This window comes from Euprymna scolopes, chromosome 13, assembly GCF_053919585.1.
Source record: "Euprymna scolopes isolate OS-2025 chromosome 13, ASM5391958v1, whole genome shotgun sequence".
NCBI lineage: Eukaryota > Metazoa > Mollusca > Cephalopoda > Sepiida > Sepiolidae > Euprymna > Euprymna scolopes.
In genome coordinates, this window is record NC_136494.1 from 52,590,868 (window position 1) to 52,616,653 (window position 25,786).

The following is a 25,786-nucleotide window of genomic DNA, read 5'->3' on the forward strand; positions in this document are numbered from 1 at the left end:
CACTATATTCATAGTTATTGCTAAAACACTATATAAAAAGTTGTTGTTAAAACACTATATTCATAGTTATTGTTAAAACACTATATTCATAGTTGTTGCTAAAACACTATATTTATAGTTGTTGTTATCACACTATATTCATAGTTGTTGCTAAAACACTATATTAATAGTTGTTGTTAAAACACTATATTCATAGTTGTTGTTATAACACTATATTCATAGTTGTTGTTAAAACACTATAGTCATAGTTGTTGTTAAAACACTATATTCATAGTTGTTGTTAAAACACTATATTCATAGTTGTTGGTAAAAGACTATATTCGTAGTTATTGTTATCACACTATATTCATAGTTGTTGCTAAAACACTATATTCATAGTTGTTGCTAAAACACTATGTTCATAGTTATTGTTTTCACACTATATTCATAGTTGTTTTTACAACACTATATTCATAGTTGTTTTTAAAACACTATATTAATAGTTGTTGTTAAAACACTATATTCATAATTATTGCTAAAACACTATATTCATAGTTGTTGTTAAAACACTATATTCATAGTTGTTGTTAAAACACTATATTCATAGTTGTTGTTAAAACACTATATTAATAGTTGTTGCTAAAACACTATATTCATAGTTGTTTCTAAAACACTATATTAATAGTTGTTGCTAAAACACTATATTAATAGTTGTTGTAAAAACACTATATTCATAGATGTAGCTAAAACACTATATTCATAGTTGTTGCTAAAACACATTATTCATAGTTGTTGTTAAAACACTATATTCATAGATATTGTAAAAACACTATATTCATAATTATTGCTAAAACACTATATTAATAGTTGTTGTTTAAACACTATATTCATAGTTGGATCTAAAACACTATATTCATAGTTGTTGTTAAAACACTATATTCATAGTTGTTGTTACAACACTATATTCATAGTTGTTGTTAAAACACTATATTCATAGTTGTTGTTAAAACACTTTATTCATAGTTGTTGCTAAAACACTATATTCATAGATGTTGTTAAAACACTATATTCATAGTTTTTGCTAAAACACTATATTCATAGTTGTTGCTAAAACACTATATTAATAGTTGTTGCTAAGACATTATATTCATAGTTGTTGCTAAACCACTGTATTAATAGTTGTTGTTAAAACACTTTATTCATAGTTGTTGTTATCACACTATATTCATAGTTGTTGTTAAAACACTATATTAATAGTTGTTGCTAAAACACTATATTAATAGTTGTTGTTAAAACACTATATTCATAGTTGTTGTTAAAACACTATATTCATAGATGTTGTTAAAACACTATATTCATAATTATTGCAAAACACTATATTCATAGATGTTGCTAAACCACTATATTCATAGTTGTTGCTAAAACACTACATTCATCGTTGTTGCTAAAACACCATATTAATAGTTGTTGTTAAAACACTATAGTCATAGTTGTTGTTAACACACTATATTCATAGATGTTGCTAAACCACTATATTCATAGTTGTCGCTAAAACACATAATTCATAAATGTTGTTAAAACACTATATTCATATATGTTGTTAAAACACTATATTCATAATTATTGCTAAAACACTATATTCATAGTTGTTGCTAAAACACTATATTCATAGATGTTGTTAAAAGACTATATTCGTAGTTGTTGCTAAAACACTATATTCATAGTTGTTGCTAAAACACTATATTCATAGTTGTTGCTAAGACATTATATTCATAGTTGTTGCTAAAACACTATATTAATAGTTGTTGCAATAAACACTATATTCATAGTTGTTGTTAAAACACTATATTTATAGATGTTGTTAAAACACTATATTCATAATTATTGCTAAAACACTATATTCATAGTTGTTGTTAAAACACTATATTCATAGTTGTTACTAAAACACTATATTCATAGTTGTTGTTAAAACACTATATTAATAGTTGTTGTTAAAACACTATATTAATAGTTGTTTTTAAAACACTATATTCATAGTTGTTGTTAAAACGCTATATTCATAGTTGTTGCTAAAACACTATATTAATAGATGTTGTTAAAGCACTATATTCATAGTTGTTGCTAAAACACTATATTCATAGTTGTTGCTAAAACACTATATTCATAGTTGTTGCTAAGACATTATATTCATAGTTGTTGCTAAAACACTATATTCATAGATGTTGTTAAAACACTATATTCATAATTATTGCTAAACCACTGTATTCATAGTTGTTGCTAAAACACTATATTCATAGTTATTGCTAAAACACTATATAAAAAGTTGTTGTTAAAACACTATATTCATAGTTATTGTTAAAACACTATATTCATAGTTGTTGCTAAAACACTATATTTATTGTTGTTGTTATCACACAATATTCATAGTTGTTGCTAAAACACTATATTAATAGTTGTTGTTAAAATACTATATTCATAGTTGTTGTTATAACACTATATTCATAGTTGTTGTTAAAACACTATAGTCATAGTTGTTGTTAAAACACTTTATTCCTAGTTGTTGTTAAAACACTATATTCATAGTTGTTGGTAAAACACTATATTCGTAGTTGTTGTTATCACACTCTATTCATAGTTGTTGCTAAAACACTATATTCATAGTTGTTGCTAAAACACTATGTTCATAGTTATTGTTTTCACACTATATTCATAGTTGTTTTTACAACACTATATTCATAGTTGTTGTTAAAACACTATATTAATAATTGTTGTTAAAACACTATATTCATAGTTGTTGTTACAACACAATATTCATAGTTGTTGTTAAAACACTATATTCATAGTTGTTGTTAAAACACTATATTAATAGTTGTTGCTAAAACACTATATTCATAGTTGTTGCTAAAACACTATATTAATAGTTGTTGCTAAAACACTATATTAATAGTTGTTGTTAAAACACTATATTCATAGATGTTGCTAAAACACTATATTCATAGTTGTTGCTAAAACACATTATTCATAGTTGTTGTTAAAACACTATATTCATAGATATTGTTAAAACACTATATTCATAATTATTGCTAAAACACTATATTCATAGTTGTTGCTAAAACACTATATTCATAGATGTTGTTAAAAGACTATATTCGTAGTTATTGCTAAAACACTATATTCATAGTTGTTGCTAAAACACTATATTCATAGTTGTTGCTAAGACATTATATTCATAGTTGTTGCTAAAACACTATATTAATAGTTGTTGCAATAAACACTATATTCATAGTTGTTGTTAAAACACTATATTCATAGATGTTGTTAAAACACTATATTCATAATTATTGCTAAAACACTATATTCATAGTTTTTGTTAAAACACTATATTCATAGTTGTTACTAAAACACTATATTCATAGTTGTTGTTAAAACACTACTGTTAATAGTTGTTGTTAAAATACTATATTAATAGTTGTTTTCAAAACACTATATTCATAGTTGTTGTTAAAACGCTATATTCATAGTTGTTGCTAAAACACTATATTCATGGATGTTGTTAATGCACTATATTCATAGTTGTTGCTAAAACACTATATTCATAGTTGTTCCTAAACACTATATTCATAGTTGTTGCTAAGACATTATATTCATAGTTGTTGCTAAAACACTATATTCATAGATGTTGTTAAAACACTATATTCAAAATTATTGCTAAACCACTATATTCATAGTTGTTGCTAAAACACTATATTCATAGTTATTGCTAAAACACTATATAAAAAGTTGTTGTTAAAACACTATATTCATAGTTATTGTTAAAACACTATATTCATAGTTGTTGCTAAAACACTATATTAATAGTTGTTGCTAAAACACTATGTTCATAGTTATTGTTTTCACACTATATTCATAGTTGTTTTTACAACACTATATTCATAGTTGTTGTTAAAACACTATATTAATAATTGTTGTTAAAACACTATATTCATAGTTGTTGGTACAACACAATATTCATAGTTGTTGTTAAAACACTATATTCATAGTTGTTGTTAAAATACTATATTAATAGTTGTTGCTAAAACACTATATTCATAGTTGTTGCTAAAACACTATATTAATAGTTGTTGCTAAAACACTATATTAATAGTTGTTGGTAAAACACTATATTCATAGATGTTGCTAAAACACTATATTCATAGTTGTTGCTAAAACACATTATTCATAGTTGTTGTTAAAACACTATATTCATAGATATTGTTAAAACACTATATTCATAATTATTGCTAAAACACTATATTCATAGTTGTTGCTAAAACACTATATTCATAGATGTTGTTAAAAGACTATATTCGTAGTTGTTGCTAAAACACTATATTCATAGTTGTTGCTAAAACACTATATTCATAGTTGTTGCTAAAACACTGTATTCATAGTTGTTGCTAAGACATTATATTCATAGTTGTTGCTAAAACACTATATTAATAGTTGTTGCAATAAACACTATATTCATAGTTGTTGTTAAAACACTATATTCATAGATGTTGTTAAAACAGTATATTAATAATTATTGCTAAAACACTATATTCATAGTTGTTGTTAAAACACTATATTCATAGTTGTTACTAAAACACTATATTCATAGTTGTTGTTAAAACACTATATTAATAGTTGTTGTTAAAACACTATATTAATAGTTGTTTTTAAAACACTATATTCATAGTTGTTGTTAAAACGCTATATTCATAGTTGTTGCTAAAACACTATATTCATAGATGTTGTTAAAGCACTATATTCATAGTTGTTGCTGAAACACTATATTCATAGTTGTTGCAAAAACACTATATTCATAGTTGTTGCTAAGACATTATATTCATAGTTGTTGCTAAAACACTATATTCATAGATGTTGTTAAAACACTATATTCATAATTATTGCTAAACCACTATATTCATAGTTGTTGCTAAAACACTATATTCATAGTTATTGCTGAAACACTATATAAAAAGTTGTTGTTAAAACACTATATTCATAGTTATTGTTAAAACACTATATTCATAGTTGTTGCTTAAACACTATATTTATAGTTGTTGTTATCACACTATATTCATAGTTGTTGCTAAAACACTATATTAATAGTTGTTGTTAAAACACTATATTCATAGTTGTTGTTATAACACTATATTCATAGTTGTTGTTAAAACACTATAGTCATAGTTGTTGTTAAAACACTATATTCATAGTTGTTGTTAAAACACTATATTCATAGTTGTTGGTAAAACACTATATTCGGAGTTGTTGTTATCACACTATATTCATAGTTGTTGCTAAAACACTATATTCATAGTTGTTGCTAAAACACTATGTCTATAGTTATTGTTTTCACACTATATTCATAGTTGTTTTTACAACACTATATTCATAGTTGTTGTTAAATCACTATATTAATAATTGTTGTTAAAACACTATATTCATAGTTGTTGTTACAACACAATATTCATAGTTGTTGTTAAAACACTATATTAATAGTTGTTGCTAAAACACTATATTCATAGTTGTTGCTAAAACACTATATTAATAGTTGTTGCTAAAACACTATATTAATAGTTGTTGTTAAAACACTATATTCATAGATGTTGCTAAAAGACTATATTCATAGTTGTTGTTAAAACACTATATTCATAGTTGTTGTTAAAACACTATATTCATAGATATTATTAAAACACTATATTCATAATTATTGCTAAAACACTATATTCATAGTTGTTGTTTAAACACTATATTCATAGTTGTTGCTAAAACACTATATTCATAGTTGTTGTTAAAACACTATATTCATAGTTGTTGTTAAAACACTATATTAATTGTTGTTGTTAAAACACTATATTCATAGTTGTTGTTAAAACACTTTATTCATAGTTGTTGCTAAAACACTATATTCATAGATGTTGTTAAAACACTATATTCATAGTTTTTGTTAAAACACTATTTTCATAATTATTGCTAAAACACTATATTCATAGTGGTGACTAAGACATTATATTCATAGTTGTTGCTAAAACACTATATTAATAGTTGTTGTTAAAACACTATATTCATAGTTGTTGTTATCACACTATATTCATAGTTGTTGTTATCACACTATATTCATAGTTGTTGCTAAAACACTATATTAATAGTTGTTGTTAAAACACTATATTAATAGTTATTGTTAAAACACTATTTTCATAGATGTTGCTAAAACACTATATTCATAGATGTTGCTACAACACTATATTCATAGTTGTTGCTAAAACACATTATTAATAGTTGTTGTTAAAACACTATATTCATAGATGTTGTTAAAACACTATATTCATAATAATTGCTAAAACACTATATTCATAGTTATTGTTAAAACACTATATTCATAGTTGTTGCTAAAACACTATATTTATAGTTGTTGTTATCAAACTATATTCATAGTTGTTGCAAAAACACTATATTAATAGTTGTTGTTAAAACACTATATTCATAGTTGTTGTTATAACACTATATTCATAGTTGTTGTTAAAACACTATAGTCATAGATGTTGTTAAACACTATATTCATAGTTGTTGTTAAAACACTATATTCATAGTTGTTGGTAAAACACTATATTCGTAGTTGTTGTTATCACACTATATTCATAGTTGTTGCTAAAACACTATATTCATAGTTGTTGCTAAAACACTATGTTCATAGTTATTGTTTTCACACTATATTCATAGTTGTTTTTACAACACTATATTCATAGTTGTTGTTAAAACACTATATTAATAATTGTTGTTAAAACACTATATTCATAGTTGTTGTTACAACACAATATTCATAGTTGTTGTTAAAACACTATATTAATAGTTGTTGCTAAAACACTATATTCATAGTTGTTGTTAAAACACTATATTAATAGTTGTTGCTAAAAAACTATATTAATAGTTGTTGTTAAATCACTATATTCATAGATGTTGCTAAAACACTATATTCATAGTTGTTGTTAAAACACTATATTCATAGTTGTTGTTAAAACACTATATTCATAGATATTGTTAAAACACTATATTCATAATTATTGCTACAACACTATATTCATAGTTGTTGTTTAAACACTATATTCATAGTTGTTGCTAAAACACTATATTCATAGTTGTTGTTAAAACACTATATTCATAGTTGTTGTTAAAACACTATATTAATTGTTGTTGTTAAAACACTATATTCATAGTTGTTGTTAAAACACTTTATTCATAGTTGTTGCTAAAACACTATATTCATAGATGTTGTTAAAACACTATATTCATAGTTTTTGTTAAAACACTATTTTCATAATTATTGCTCAAACACTATATTCATAGTGGTGACTAAGACATTATATTCATAGTTGTTGCTAAAACACTATATTAATAGTTGTTGTTAAAACACTATATTAATAGTTGTTGTTATCACACTATATTCATAGTTGTTGTTATCACACTATATTCATAGTTGTTGCTAAAACACTATATTAATAGTTGTTGTTAAAACACTATATTAATAGTTATTGTTAAAACACTATTTTCATAGATGTTGCTAAAACACTATATTCATAGATGTTGCTAAAACACTATATTCATAGTTGTTGCTAAAACACATTATTCATAGTTGTTGTTAAAACACTATATTCATAGATGTTGTTAAAACACTATATTCATAATAATTGCTAAAACACTATATTCATAGTTGTTGTAAAAACACTATATTCATAGTTGTTGTTAAAACACTATATTCATAATTGTTGTTAAAACACTATATTAATAGTTGTTGCTAAAACACTATATTCATAGTTGTAGCTAAAACACTATATTCATAGTTGTGGTTAAAACACTATATTCATAGATGTTGTTAAAACACTATATTTATAATTATTGCTAAAACACTATATTCATAGTTGTTGTTAAAACACTATATTCATAGTTGTTTCTGAAACACTATATTCATAGTTGTTGTTAAAACTATATTAATAGTTGTTGTTAAAACACTATATTAATAGTTGTTTTTAAAACACTATATTCATAGTTGTTGTTAAAACACTATATTCATAGATGTTGTTAAAGCACTATATTCATAGTTGTTGCTAAAACACTATATTCATAGTTGTTGCTAAAACACTATATTCATAGTTGTTACTAAGACATTATATTCATAGTTGTTGCTAAAACACTATATTCATAGATGTTGTTAAAACACTATATTCATAATTATTGCTAAACCACTATATTCATAGTTGTTGCTAAAACACTATATTCATAGTTATTGCTAAAACACTATATAAAAAGTTGTTGTTAAAACACTATATTCATAGTTATTGTTAAAACACTATATTCATAGTTGTTGCTAAAACACTATATTTATAGTTGTTGTTATCACACTATATTCATAGTTGTTGCTAAAACACTATATTAATAGTTGTTGTTAAAACACTATATTCATAGTTGTTGTTATAACACTATATTCATAGTTGTTGTTAAAACACTATAGTCATAGTTGTTGTTAAAACACTATATTCATAGTTGTTGTTAAAACACTATATTCATAGTTGTTGGTAAAACACTATATTCGTAGTTGTTGTTATCACACTATATTCATAGTTGTTGCTAAAACACTATATTCATAGTTGTTGCTAAAACACTATGTTCATAGTTATTGTTTTCACACTATATTCATAGTTGTTTTTACAACACTATATTCATAGTTGTTGTTAAAACACTATATGTATAGTAGTTGTTAAAACACTATAAATTATAGTTGTTGTTAAAACACTATATTAATAGTTGTTACTACAACACTATATTCATAGTTGTTGTTAAAACACTATATTAATAGTTGTTGTTAAAATACTATATTAATAGTTGGTTTTAAAACACTATATTAATAGTTGTTGTTAAAACGCTATATTCATAGTTGTTGCTAAAATACTATATTCATAGATGTTGTTAAAGCACTATATTCATAGTTGTTGCTAAAACACTATATTCATAGTTGTTGCAAAAACACTATATTCATAGTTGTTGCTAAGACATTATATTCATAGTTGTTGCTAAAACACTATATTCATAGATGTTGTTAAAACACTATATTCATAATTATTGCTAAACCAATATATTCATAGTTGTTGCTAAAACACTATATTCATAGTTATTGCTAAAACACTATATAAAAAGTTGTTGTTAAAACACTATATTCATAGTTATTGTTAAAACACTATATTCATAGTTGTTGCTAAAACACTATATTTATAGTTGTTGTTATCACACTATATTCATAGTTGTTGCTAAAACACTATATTAATAGTTGTTGTTAAAACACTATATTCATAGTTGTTGTTATAATACTATATTCATAGTTGTTGTTAAAACACTATAGTCATAGTTGTTGTTAAAACACTATATTCATAGTTGTTGTTAAAACACTATACTCATAGTTGTTGGTAAAACACTATATTCGTAGTTGTTGTTATCACACTATATTCATAGTTGTTGCTAAAACACTATATTCATAGTTGTTGCTAAAACACTATGTTCATAGTTATTGTTGTCACACTATATTCATAGTTGTTTTTACAACACTTTATTCGTAGTTGTTGTTAAAACACTATATTAATAGTTGTTGTTAAAACACTATATTAATAATTTTTGTAAAAACACTATATTCATAGTTGTTGTTAAAACACAATATTCATAGTTGTTGTTAAAACACTATATTCATAGTTGTTGTTAAAACACTATATTAATAGTTGTTGCTAAAACACTATATTCATAGTTGTTGCTAAAACACTATATTCATAGTTGTTGCTAAAACACTATATTTATAGTTGTTGCTAAAACACTATATTAATAGTTGTTGTTTAAACACTATATTCATAGATGTTGCTAAAACACTATATTCATAGTTGTTGCTAAAACACATTATTCATAGTTGTTATTAAAACACTATATTCATAGATATTGTTAAAACACTATATTAATAATTATTGCTAAAACACTATATTCATAGTTGTTGTTTAAACACTATATTCATAGTTGTTGCTAAAACACTATATTCATAGTTGTTGTTAAAACACTATATTCATAGTTGTTGTTAAAACATTATATTCATAGTTGTTGTTAAAACACTATATTAATTGTTGTTGTTAAAACACTATATTCATAGTTGTTGTTAAAACACTTTATTCATAGTTGTTGCTAAAACACTATATTCATAGATGTTGTTAAAACACTATATTCATAGTTTTTGCTAAAACACTATATTCATAGTTGTTGCTAAAACACTATATTCATAGTTGTTGCTAAGACATTATATTCATAGTTGTTGCTAAAAATCTATATTAATAGTTGTTGTTAAAACCCTATATTCATAGTTGTTGTTATCACACTATATTCATAGTTGTTGTTATCACACTATATTCATAGTTGTTGCTAAAACACTATATTAATAGTTGTTGTTAAAACACTATATTAATAGTTATTGTTAAAACACTATATTCATAGATGTTGCTAAAACACTATATTCATAGATGTTGCTAAAACACTATATTCATAGTTGTTGCTAAAACACATTATTCATAGTTGTTGTTAAAACACTATATTAATAGATGTTGTTAAAACACTATGTTCATAATAATTGCTAAAACACTATATTCATAATTGTTGTTAAAACACTATATTCATAGTTGTTGTTAAAACACTATATTCATAGTTGTTGTTATCACACTATATTAATAGTTGTTGCTAAAACACTGTATTCATAGTTGTTGCTACAACACTATATTCATAGTTGTTGTTAAAACACTATATTCATAGATGTTGTTAAAACACTATATTCATAATTATTGCTAAAACACTATATTCATGGTTCTTGTTAAAACACTATATTCATAGTTGTTTCTAAAACACTATATTCATAGTTGTTGTTTAAACACTATATTAATAGTTGTTGTTAAAACACTATATTAATAGTTGTTTTTAAAACACTATATTCATAGTTGTTGTTAAAACGCTATATTCATAGTTGTTGCTAAAACACTATATTCATAGATGTTGTTAAAGCACTATATTCATAGTTGTTGCTAAAACACTATATTCATAGTTGTTACTAAGACATTATACTCATAGTTGTTGCTAAATAACTATATTCATAGATGTTGTTAAAACACTATGTTCATAATTATTGCTAAACCACTATATTCATAGTTGTTGCTAAAACACTATATTCATAGTTATTGCTAAAACACTATATAAAAAGTTGTTGTTTAAACACTATATTCATAGTTATTGTTAAAACACTATATTCATAGTTGTTGCTAAAACACTATATTTATAGTTGTTGTTATCCCACTATATTCATAGTTGTTGCTAAAACACTATATTAAGAGTTGTTGTTAAAACACTATATTCATAGTTGTTGTTATAACACTATATTCATAGTTGTTGTTAAAACACTATAGTCATAGTTGTTGTTAAAACACTATATTCATAATTATTGCTAAAACACTATATTCATAGTTGTTCTTTAAACACTATATTCATAGTTGTTGCTAAAACACTATATTCATTGTTGTTGTTAAAACACTATATTCATAGTTGTTGTTAAAAGACTATATTAATTGTTGTTGTTAAAACACTATATTCATAGTTGTTGTTAAAACACTTTATTCATAGTTGTTGCTAAAACACTATTTTCATAGATGTTGTTAAAATACTATATTCATAGTTTTTGCTAAAACACTATATTCATAATTATTGCTAAAACACTATATTCATAGTTGTTGCAAAGACATTATATTCATAGTTGTTGCTAAAACACTATATTAATAGTTGTTGTTAAACCCTATATTTATAGTTGTTGTTATCACACTATATTCATAGTTGTTGCTAAAACACTATATTAATAGTTGTTGTTAAAACACTATATTAATAGTTGTTGTTAAAACACTATATTAATAGTTATTGTTAAAACACTATATTCATAGATGTTGCTAAAACACTATATTCACAGATGTTTCTAAAACACTATATTCATAGTTGTTGCTTAAACACATTGTTCATAGTTGTTGTTAAAACACTATATTCATAGATGTTGTTAAAACACTACATTCATAATAATTGGTAAAACACTATATTCATAGTGGTTGTTAAAACACTATATTCATAGTTGTTGCTAAAACACTATATTCATAATTGTTGTTAAAACACTATATTCATAGTTGTTGTTAAAACACTATATTAATAGTTGTTTTTAAAACACTATATTCATAGTTGTTGTTAAAACGCTATATTCATAGTTGTTGCTAAAACACTATATTCATAGATGTTGTTAAAACACTATATTCATAGTTGTTGCTAAAACACATTATTCATAGTTGTTGCTAAAACACTATATTCATAGTTGTTGCTAAGACATTATATTCATAGTTGTTGCTAAAACACTATATTCATAGATGTTGTTAAAACACTATATTCATAGTTATTGTTAAAACACTATATTCATAGTTGTTGCTAAAACACTATATTCATAGTTGTTGCTAAAACACTATATTTATAGTTGTTGTTAAAACACTATATTCATAGTTGTTGTTATCACACTATATTAATAGTTCTTGCTAAAACACAATATTAATAGTTGTTGTTATCACACTATACTCCTAGTTGTTGTTGAACCACTATATTCATAGTTGTTGTTATCACACTATATTCATAGTTGTTGCTAAAACACTATATTAATAGTTGTTGTTAAAACACTATATTCATAGTTGTTGTTAATACACTATATTCATAGTTGTTGTTAAAACACTATAGTCATAGTTGTTGTTAAAACACTATATTCATAGTTGTTGTTAAAACACTATATTCATAGTAGTTTAAACACTATATTCATAGTTGTTGCTACAACACTATATTCATAGTTGTTGTTTAAACACTATATTCATAGTTGTTGCTAAAACACTATGTTAATAGTTATTGTTTTCACACTATATTCATAGTTGTTTTTAAATCACTATATTCATATATGTTGTTAAAACACTATATTCATAGTTGTTGTTAAAACACTATATTCATAATTGTTGTTAAAACACTATATGCATAGTTGTTGTTGAAACACTATATTAATAGTTGTTGCTAAAACACTATATTCATAGTTGTTGCTAAAACACTATATTAATAGTTGTTGCTAAAACACTATATTAATAGTTGTTGTTAAAACACTATATTCAGACATGTTTCCAAAACGCTATATTCATAGTTGTTGCTAACATACTATATTCATAGTTGTTGTTAAAACACTATATTCATAGATGTTGTTAAAACACAATATTCAAAATTATTGCTAAAATACTATATTCATAGTTGTTGTTAACACACTATATTCATAGTTGTTGCTAAAACACTATATTAATAGTTGTTGTTAAAACACTTTATTCATAGTTGTTGTTAAAACACTATATTAGTAGTTGTTGTTTTCACACTATATTCATAGTTGTTGTTAAAACAGTATATGCATAGTTGTTGCTAAAACACTATATCCATAGATGTTTTTGAAAGACTATATTCATAGTTGTTGCTAAAACACTATATTCATAGTTGTTGCTAAAACACTATATTCATAGTTGTTGCTAAGACGTTATATTCATAGTTGTTGCTAAAACACTATATTAATAGTTGTTGTTAAAACCCTATATTCATAGTTGTTGTTATCACACTATATTCATAGTTGTTGTTAAAACTCTATATTAATAGTTGTTGCTAAAACACTATATTCATAGTTGTTGTTAACACACTATATTCATATTTGTTGTTAAAACACTATATTCATAGATGTTGTTATAACACTATATTCATAATTATTGCAAAACACTATATTCGTAGATGTTGCTAAACCACTATATTAATAGTTGTTGCTAAAACACTATATATATAGTTGTTGCTAAAACACTATATTAAAAGTTGTTGTTAAAACACTATATTAATAAGTGTTGTTAAAACACTATATTCATAGATGTTGCTAAACCACTATAGTCATAGTTGTTGCTAAAACACATTATTCATAGATGTTGTTAAAACACTATATTCATAGATGTTGTTAAAACACTATATTCATAATTATTGCTAAAACACTATATTCATAGTTGTTGCTAAAACACTATATTCATACATGTTGTTAAAACACTATATTCATAGTTGTTGCTAAAACACTATATTCATAGTTGTTGCTAAAACACTATATTCATAGTTGTTGCTAAGACATTATATTCATAGTTGTTGCTAAAGCACTATATTAATAGTTGTTGCAATAAACACTATATAATTAGTTTTTGTTAAAACACTATATTAATGGTTGTTCTTAAAAGACTATATTAATAGTTGTTGCTAAAACACTATATTCATAATTGTTGTTAAAACACTATATTCATAGTTGTTGTTAAAACACTATATTAATAGCTGTTTTTAAAACACTATATTCATAGTTGTTGTTAAAACGCTATATTCATAGTTGTTGCTAAAACACTATATTTATAGATGTTGTTAAAACACTATATTCATAGTTGTTGCTACAACACTATATTCATAGTTGTTGCTAAAACACTATATTCATAGTTGTTGCTAAGACATTATATTCATAGTTGTTACTAAAACACTATATTCATAGATGTTTTTAAAACACTATATTCATAATTATTGCTAAAACACTATATTCATAGTTGTTGTTTAAACACTATATTCATAGTTGTTGCTAAAACACTATATAAAAAGTTGTTGTTAAAACACTATATTCATAGTTATTGTTAAAACTTTATATTCATAGTTGTTGCTAAAACACTATATTCATAGTTGTTGCTAAAACACTATATCTATAGTTGTTGTTAAAACACTATATTCATAGTTGTTGTTATCACACTATATTCATAGTTCTTGCTAAAACACTATATTAATAGTTGTTGTTATCACACTATATTCCTAGTTGTTGCTAAACCACTATATTCATAGTTGTTGTTATCACACTATATTCATAGTTGTTGCTAAAACACTATATTAATGGTTGTTGTTAAAACACTATATTCATAGTTGTTGTTAAAACACTATATTCATAGTTGTTGTTAAAACACTATAGTCATAGTTGTTGTTAAAACACTATAGTCATAGTTGTTGTTAAAAAACTATATTCATAGTTGTTGTTAAAACCCTATATTCATAGTAGTTTAAACACTATATTCATAGTTGTTGCTACAACACTATATTCATAGTTGTTGTTAAAACACTATATTCATAGTTGTTGGTAAAACACTGTATTCGTAGTTGTTGTTATCACCCTATAGTCATAGTTGTTGCTAAAACACTATGTTCATAGTTATTGTTTTCACACTATATTAATAGTTGTTTTTAAATCACTATATTCATATATGTTGTTAAAACACTATATTCATAGTTGTTGTTAAAACACTATATTCATAGTTGTTGTTAAAACACTATAGTCATAGTTGTTGTTAAAACACTATATTCATAGTTGTTGTTAAAACACTATATTCATAGTTGTTGTTAAAACACTATAGTCATAGTTGTTGTTAAAACACTATATTCATAGTTGTTGTTAAAACACTATATTCATAGTTGTTGTTAAAACACTATATTAATAGTTGTTGCTAAAACACTATATTCATAGTTGTTGCTAAAACACTATATTAATAGTTGTTGTTAAAACACTATATTAATAGTTGTTGTTAAAACACTATATTCATAGATGTTGCTAAACCACTATAGTCATAGTTGTTGCTAAAACACATTATTCATAGATGTTGTTAAAACACTATATTCATAGATGTTGTTAAAACACTATATTCATAATTATTGCTAAAACACTATATTCATAGTTGTTGCTAAAACACTATATTCATAGATGTTGTTAAAACACTATATTCATAGGTGTTGCTAAAACACTATATTCATAGTTGTTGCTAAAACACTATATTCATAGTTGTTGCTAAGACATTATATTCATAGTTGTTACTAAAACACTATAGTCATAGATGTTGCTAAAACACTATATTCATAATTATTGCTAAAACACTATATTCATAGTTGTTGCTAAAACACTATATAAAAAGTTGTTGTTAAAACACTATATTCATAGTTATTGTTAAAACACTATATTCATAGTTGTTGCTAAAACACTATATTCATAGTTGTTGCTAAAACACTATATTTATAGTTGTTGTTAAAACACTATATTCATAGTTGTTGTTATCACACTATATTCATAGTTCTTGCTAAAACACAATATTAATAGTTGTTGTTATCACACTATATTCCTAGTTGTTGCTAAACCACTATATTCATAGTTGTTGTTATCACACTATATTCATAGTTGTTGCTAAAACACTATATTAATAGTTGTTGTTAAAACACTATATTCATAGTTGTTGTTAAAACACTATATTCATAGTTGTTGGTTAAACACTGTATTCGTAGTTGTTGTTATCACACTATAGTCATAGTTGTTGCTAAAACACTATGTTCATAGTTATTGTTTTCACACTATATTCATAGTTGTTTTTAAATCACTATATTCATATATGTTGTTAAAACACTATATTCATAGTTGTTGTTAAAAGACTATATTCATAGTTGTTGTTAAAACACTATATTCATAGTTGTTGTTAAAACACTATAGTCATAGTTCTTGTTAAAACACTATATTCATAGTTCTTGTTAAAACACTATATTCATAGTTGTTGTTAAAACACTATATTCATAGTTGTTGTTAAAACACTATAGTCATAGTTGTTGTGAAAACACTATATTCATAGTTGTTGTTAAAACACTATGTTCATAGTTGTTGTTAAAACACTATATTAATAGTTGTTGCTAAAACACTATATTCATAGTTGTTGCTAAAACACTATATTAATAGTTGTTGTTAAAACACTATATTAATAGTTGTTGTTAAAACACTATATTCATAGCTGTTGCTAAACCACTATAGTCATAGTTGTTGCTAAAACACATTATTCATAGATGTTGTTAAAACACTATATTCATAGATGTTGTTAAAACACTATATTCATAATTATTGCTAAAACATTATATTCATAGTTGTTGCTAAAACACTATATTCATAGATGTTTTTAAAACACTATATTCATAGTTGTTGCTAAAACACTATATTCATAGTTGTTGCTAAAACACTATATTCATAGTTGTTGCTAAGACATTATATTCATAGTTGTTGCTAAAGCACTATATTAATAGTTGTTGCAATAAACACTATATAATTAGTTGTTGTTAAAACACTATATTAATGGTTGTTCTTAAAAGACTATATTAATAGTTGTTGCTAAAACACTATATTCATAATTGTTGTTAAAACACTATATTCATAGTTGTTGTGAAAACACTATATTAATAGTTGTTGCTAAAACACTATATTCATAGTTGTTGTTAAAACGCTATATTCATAGTTGTTGCTAAAACACTATATTCATAGATGTTGTTAAAACACTATGTTCATAGTTGTTGCTAAAACACTATATTCATAGTTGTTGCTAAAACACTATATTCATAGTTGTTGCTAAGACATGATATTCATAGTTGTTACTAAAACACTATATTCATAGATGTTGTTAAAACACTATATTCATAATTATTGCTAAAACACTATATTCATAGTTGTTGGTTAAACACTATATTCATAGTTGTTGCTAAAACACTATATAAAAAGTTGTTGTTAAAACACTATATTCATAGTTATTGTTAAAACACTATATTCATAGTTGTTGCTAAAACACTATATTCATAGTTGTTGCTAAAACACTATATTTATAGTTGTTGTTAAAACACTCTATTCATAGTAGTTGTTATCACACTATATTCATAGTTCTTGCTAAAACACTATATTAATAGTTGTTGTTATCACACTATATTCCTAGTTGTTGCTAAACCACTATATTCATAGTTGTTGTTATCACACTATATTCATAGTTTTTGCTAAAACACTATATTAATAGTTGTTGTTAAAACACTATATTCATAGTTGTTGATAAAACACTATATTCATTGTTGTTGTTAAAACACTATAGTCATAGTTGTTGTTAAAACACTATATTCATAGTTGTTGTTAAAACCCTATATTCATAGTAGTTTAAACACTATATTCATAGTTGTTGCTACAACACTATATTCATAGTTGTTGTTAAACACTATATTCATAGTTTTTGGTAAAACACTGTATTCGTAGTTGTTGTTATCACACTATAGTCATAGTTGTTGCTAAAACACTATGTTCATAGTTATTGTTTTCACACTATATTCATAGTTGTTTTTAAATCACTATATTCATATATGTTGTTAAAACACTATATTCATAGTTGTTGTTAAAACACTGTATTCATAGTTGTTGTTAAAACACTATATTCATAGTTGTTGTTAAAACACTATAGTCATAGTTGTTGTTAAAACACTATATTCATAGTTGTTGTTAAAACACTATATTCATAGTTGTTGTTAAAACACTATAGTCATAGTTGTTGTTAAAACACTATATTCATAGTTGTTGTTAAAACACTATATTCATAGTTGTTGTTAAAACACTATATTAATAGTTGTTGCTAAAACACTATATTCATAGTTGTTGCTAAAACACTATATTAATAGTTGTTGTTAAAACACTATATTAATAGTTGTTGCTAAAACAATATATTCATAGATGTTGCTAAAACACTATATAATAGTTGTTGCTAAAACACTATATTCATAGTTGTTGCTAAAACACTATATTCATAGTTGTTTTTAAAACACTATATTCATAGATGTTGTTAAAACACTATATTCATAATTATTGCTAAAACACTATATTCATAGTTCTTGTTAAAACACCATTTTCATAGTTGTTGCTAAAACACTATATTCATAGTTGTTGTTAAAACACTATATTAATAGTTATTGGTAAAACACTATATAAAAAGTTGTTGTTAAAACACTATATTCATAGTTATTGTTAAAACACTATATTCATAGTTGTTGCTAAACCACTTTATTAATAGTTGTTGTTATCACACTATATTCATAGTTGTTGCTAAAACACTATATTAATAGTTGTTGTTAAAACACTATATTCATAGTTGTTGTTATCACACTATATTCATAGTTGTTGTTAAAACACTATAGTCATAGTTGTTGTTAAAACACTATATTCATAGTTGTTGTTAAAACTCTATATTCATAGTAGTTTTAACACTATATTCATAGTTGTTGCTAAAACACTATATTCATAGTTGTTGTTAAAACACTATATTCATAGTTGTTGGTAAAACACTATATTCGTAGTTGTTGTTGTCACACTATATTCATGGTTGTTGCTAAAACACTATATTCATAGTTGTTGCTAAAACACTATGTTCATAGTTATTGTTAAAACACTATATTCATAGTTGTTGTTAAAACACTATATTCATAGTTGTTGTTAAAACACTATATTAATAGTTGTTTTTAAAACACTCTATTCATAATTGTTGTTAAAACACTATATTCATAGTTGTTGTTAAAACACAATATTCATAGTTGTTGCTAAAACACTATATTCATAGTTGTTGTTAAAACACTTTATTAATAGTTGTTGCTAAAACACTATATTCATAGTTGTTGCTAAAACACTATATTAATAGTTGTTGCTAAAACACTATATTAATAGTTGTTGTTACAAGACTATATTCATAGATGTTGCTAAAACACTATATTCATAGTTGTGACTAAAACACATTATTCATAGTTGTTGTTAAAACACTATATTCATGGATGTTGTTAAAACACTATATTCATAGTTGTTGCTAAAACACTATATTAATAGTTGTTGTTAAAACACTATATTCATAGTTGTTGTTAAAACACTATATTAATACTTGTTGTTAAAACACTATATTCATAGTTGCTGTTAAAACACTATATTCATAGTTGTTGCTAAAACACTATATTCATAGATGTTGTTAAAACACTATATTCATAGTTTTTGCTAAAACACTATATTCATTGTTGTTGCTAAGACATTATATTCATAGTTGTTGCTAAAACACTATATTAATAGTTGTTGTTAAAACCCTATATTCATAGTTGTTGTTATCACACTATATTCATAGCTGTTGTTATCACACTATATTCAAAGTTGTTGCTAAAACACTATATAAAAAGTTGTTGTTAAAACACTATATTCATAGTTATTGTTAAAACACTATATTAATAGTTGTTGTTAAAACACTATATTCGTAGTTGTGGTTTTCACACTATATTCATAGTAGTTGCTAAAACACTATATTCATAGTTGTTGCTAAAACACTATGTTCATAGTTATTGTTTTCACACTATCTTCATAGTTGTTGCTAAAAACCTATATTCATAGTTGTTGTTAAAACACTATATTCATAGTTGTTGTTAAAACACTATATTAATAGTTGTTGCTAAAACACTATATTCATAGTTGTTGCTAAAACACTATATTAATAGTTGTTGTTAAAACACTATATTAATAGTTGTTGCTAAAACAATATATTCATAGATGTTGCTAAAACACTATATAATAGTTGTTGCTAAAACACTATATTCATAGTTGTTGCTAAAACACTATATTCATAGTTGTTTTTAAAACACTATATTCATAGATGTTGTTAAAACACTATATTCATAATTATTGCTAAAACACTATATTCATAGTTCTTGTTAAAACACCATATTCATAGTTGTTGCTAAAACACTATATTCATAGTTGTTGTTAAAACACTATATTAATAGTTATTGGTAAAACACTATATAAAAAGTTGTTGTTAAAACACTATATTCATAGTTATTGTTAAAACACTATATTCATAGTTGTTGCTAAACCACTTTATTAATAGTTGTTGTTATCGCACTATATTCATAGTTGTTGCTAAAACACTATATTAATAGTTGTTGTTAAAACACTATATTCATAGTTGTTGTTATCACACTATATTCATAGTTGTTGTTAAAACACTATAGTCATAGTTGTTGTTAAAACACTATATTCATAGTTGTTGTTAAAACTCTATATTCATAGTAGTTTTAACACTATATTCATAGTTGTTGCTAAAACACTATATTCATAGTTGTAGTTAAAACACTATACTCATAGTTGTTGGTAAAACACTATATTCGTAGTTGTTGTTGTCACACTATATTCATGGTTGTTGCTAAAACACTATATTCATAGTTGTTGCTAAAACACTATGTTCATAGTTATTGTTAAAACACTATATTCATAGTTGTTGTTAAAACACTATATTCATAGTTGTTGTTAAAACACTATATTAATAGTTGTTTTTAAAACACTCTATTCATAATTGTTGTTAAAACACTATATTCATAGTTGTTGTTAAAACACAATATTTATAGTTGTTGCTAAAACACTATATTCATAGTTGTTGTTAAAACACTATATTAATAGTTGTTGCTAAAACACTATATTCATAGTTGTTGCTAAAACACTATATTAATAGTTGTTGCTAAAACACTATATTAATAGTTGTTGTTACAAGACTATATTCATAGATGTTGCTAAAACACTATATTCATAGTTGTGACTAAAACACATTATTCATAGTTGTTGTTAAAACACTATATTCATGGATGTTGTTAAAACACTATATTCATAGTTGTTGCTAAAACACTATATTAATAGTTGTTGTTAAAACACTATATTCATAGTTGTTGTTAAAACACTATATTAATACTTGTTGTTAAAACACTATATTCATAGTTGCTGTTAAAACACTATATTCATAGTTGTTGCTAAAACACTATATTCATAGATGTTGTTAAAACACTATATTCATAGTTTTTTCTAAAACACTATATTCATTGTTGTTGCTAAGACATTATATTCATAGTTGTTGCTAAAACACTATATTAATAGTTGTTGTTAAAACCCTATATTCATAGTTGTTGTTATCACACTATATTCATAGCTGTTGTTATCACACTATATTCAAAGTTGTTGCTAAAACACTATATAAAAAGTTGTTGTTAAAACACTATATTCATAGTTATTGTTAAAACACTATATTAATAGTTGTTGTTAAAACACTATATTCGTAGTTGTGGTTTTCACACTATATTCATAGTAGTTGCTAAAACACTATATTCATAGTTGTTGCTAAAACACTATATTCATAGTTATTGTTTTCACACTATATTCATAGTTGTTGCTAAAAAACTATATTCACAGTTGTTGTTAAAACACTATATTCATAGTTATTGTTAAAACACTATATTCATAATTGTTGTTAAAACAGTATATTCATAGTTGTTGTTAAAACACAATATTCATAGTTGTTGTTAAAACACTATATTCATAGTTGTTGCTAAAACACTATATTCATAGTTGTTGTTAAAACACTATATTCGTAGTTGTTGTTTTCACACTATATTCATAGTTGTTGTTAATCACTATATTCATAGTTGTTGTTAAAACACTATATTCATAGTTGTTGTTAAAACACTATATTAATAGTTGTTGCTAAAACACTATATTCATAGATCTTGCTAAAACACTATATTCATAGTTGTTGTAATCCTTACATTTATTATTGTTTTTATCCCATAATATTCAAAGCTGGTGTAATCCTCACAGTCTTAATTGTTATCACACTGTATTCATAGATCCTTACATTCAAAATTGTTGTTATCACATTTTATTTGTTATTGTATAAATCGTCATAGTCATAATTGTTGTTATTACACAGTAATGATAATTCGAAATCCTCATATTCGTTTACATTCACTTACTGGAATTTAAAAAGCATTTTATTTATTTTTCCAGCATAATGTTTAGAAATTTTTTCAATTTATACAATTTTTTACTATTAAAATATAACTATATTTTTTTAGCATTAATATGTGATTATACTTTTTTAGCATTAATATGTGATTATACTTTTTTTTAGCATTAATATGTGATTATACTTTTTTAGCATTAATATGTGATTATACTTTTTTAGCATTAATATGTTATTATACTTTTTTAGCATTAATATGTGATTATACTTTTTTAGCATTAATATGTGATTATACTTTTTTAGCATTAATATGTGATTATACTTTTTTAGCATTAATATGTGATTATACTTTTTTAGCATTAATATGTGATTATACTTTTTTAGCATTAATATGTGATTATACTTTTTTAGCATTAATATGTGATTATACTTTTTTAGCATTAATATGTTATTATACTTTTTTAGCATTAATATGTGATTATACTTTTTTTTAGCATTAATATGTGATTATACTTTTTTAGCATTAATATGTGATTATACTTTTTTAGCATTAATATGTGATTATACTTTTTTAGCATTAATATGTGATTATACTTTTTTAGCATTAATATGTTATTATACTTTTTTAGCATTAATATGTGATTATACTTTTTTAGCATTAATATGTGATTATACTTTTTTAGCATTAATATGTTATTATACTTTTTTAGCATTAATATGTGATTATACTTTTTTAGCATTAATATGTTATTATACTTTTTTAGCATTAATATGTTATTATACTTTTTTAGCATTAATATGTGATTATACTTTTTTAGCATTAATATGTGATTATACTTTTTTAGCATTAATATGTTATTATACTTTTTTAGCATTAATATGTTATTATACTTTTTTAGCATTAATATGTGATTATACTTTTTTAGCATTAATATGTTATTATACTTTTTTAGCATTAATATGTGATTATACTTTTTTAGCATTAATATGTGATTATACTTTTTTAGCATTAATATGTTATTATACTTTTTTAGCATTAATATGTGATTATACTTTTTTAGCATTAATATGTGATTATACTTTTTTAGCATTAATATGTGATTATACTTTTTTAGCATTAATATGTGATTATACTTTTTTAGCATTAATATGTGATTATACTTTTTTAGCATTAATATGTGATTATACTTTTTTAGCATTAATATGTTATTATACTTTTTTAGCATTAATATGTGATTATACTTTTTTAGCATTAATATGTGATTATACTTTTTTAGCATTAATATGTGATTATACTTTTTTAGCATTAATATGTGATTATACTTTTTTAGCATTAATATGTGATTATACTTTTTTAGCATTAATATGTGATTATACTTTTTTAGCATTAATATGTGATTATACTTTTTTAGCATTAATATGTGATTATACTTTTTTAGCATTAATATGTGATTATACTTTTTTAGCATTAATATGTGATTATACTTTTTTAGCATTAATATGTGATTATACTTTTTTAGCATTAATATGTTATTATACTTTTTTAGCATTAATATGTGATTATACTTTTTTTTAGCATTAATATGTGATTATACTTTTTTAGCATTAATATGTTATTATACTTTTTTAGCATTAATATGTGATTATACTTTTTTAGCATTAATATGTGATTATACTTTTTTAGCATTAATATGTGATTATACTTTTTTAGCATTAATATGTGATTATACTTTTTTAGCATTAATATGTGATTATACTTTTTTTTAGGATTAATATGTTATTATACTTTTTAGCATTAATATGTGATTATACTTTTTTAGCATTAATATGTGATTATACTTTTTTAGCATTAATATGTTATTATACTTTTTTAGCATTAATATGTGATTATACTTTTTTAGCATTAATATGTTATTATACTTTTTTAGCATTAATATGTGATTATACTTTTTTTTAGCATTAATATGTGATTATACTTTTTTAGCATTAATATGTTATTATACTTTTTTAGCATTAATATGTGATTATACTTTTTTAGCATTAATATGTGATTATACTTTTTTAGCATTAATATGTGATTATACTTTTTTAGCATTAATATGTTATTATACTTTTTTAGCATTAATATGTGATTATACTTTTTTAGCATTAATATGTGATTATACTTTTTTAGCATTAATATGTTATTATACTTTTTTAGCATTAATATGTGATTATACTTTTTTAGCATTAATATGTGATTATACTTTTTTAGCATTAATATGTGATTATACTTTTTTAGCATTAATATGTGATTATACTTTTTTAGCATTAATATGTGATTATACTTTTTTAGCATTAATATGTTATTATACTTTTTTAGCATTAATATGTGATTATACTTTTTTAGCATTAATATGTGATTATACTTTTTTAGCATTAATATGTGATTATACTTTTTTAGCATTAATATGTGATTATACTTTTTTAGCATTAATATGTGATTATACTTTTTTAGCATTAATATGTGATTATACTTTTTTAGCATTAATATGTGATTATACTTTTTTAGCATTAATATGTGATTATACTTTTTTAGCATTAATATGTTATTATACTTTTTTAGCATTAATATGTGATTATACTTTTTTAGCATTAATATGTGATTATACTTTTTTAGCATTAATATGTGATTATACTTTTTTAGCATTAATATGTTATTATACTTTTTTAGCATTAATATGTGATTATACTTTTTTAGCATTAATATGTGATTATACTTTTTTAGCATTAATATGTTATTATACTTTTTTAGCATTAATATGTGATTATACTTTTTTAGCATTAATATGTGATTATACTTTTTTAGCATTAATATGTGATTATACTTTTTTAGCATTAATATGTGATTATACTTTTTTAGCATTAATATGTGATTATACTTTTTTAGCATTAATATGTGATTATACTTTTTTAGCATTAATATGTGATTATACTTTTTTAGC

General features: G+C 23.4%; 1 protein-coding gene across 4 annotated transcripts in view; it reads left to right on the plus strand.

Annotated features, from left to right (window-relative positions):
• Positions 1–25,786, plus strand: part of LOC145292023 (ATP-binding cassette sub-family C member 5-like) — a 358,649-nt gene that overhangs the window by 174,787 nt on the left and 158,076 nt on the right. The window lies entirely within an intron of this gene.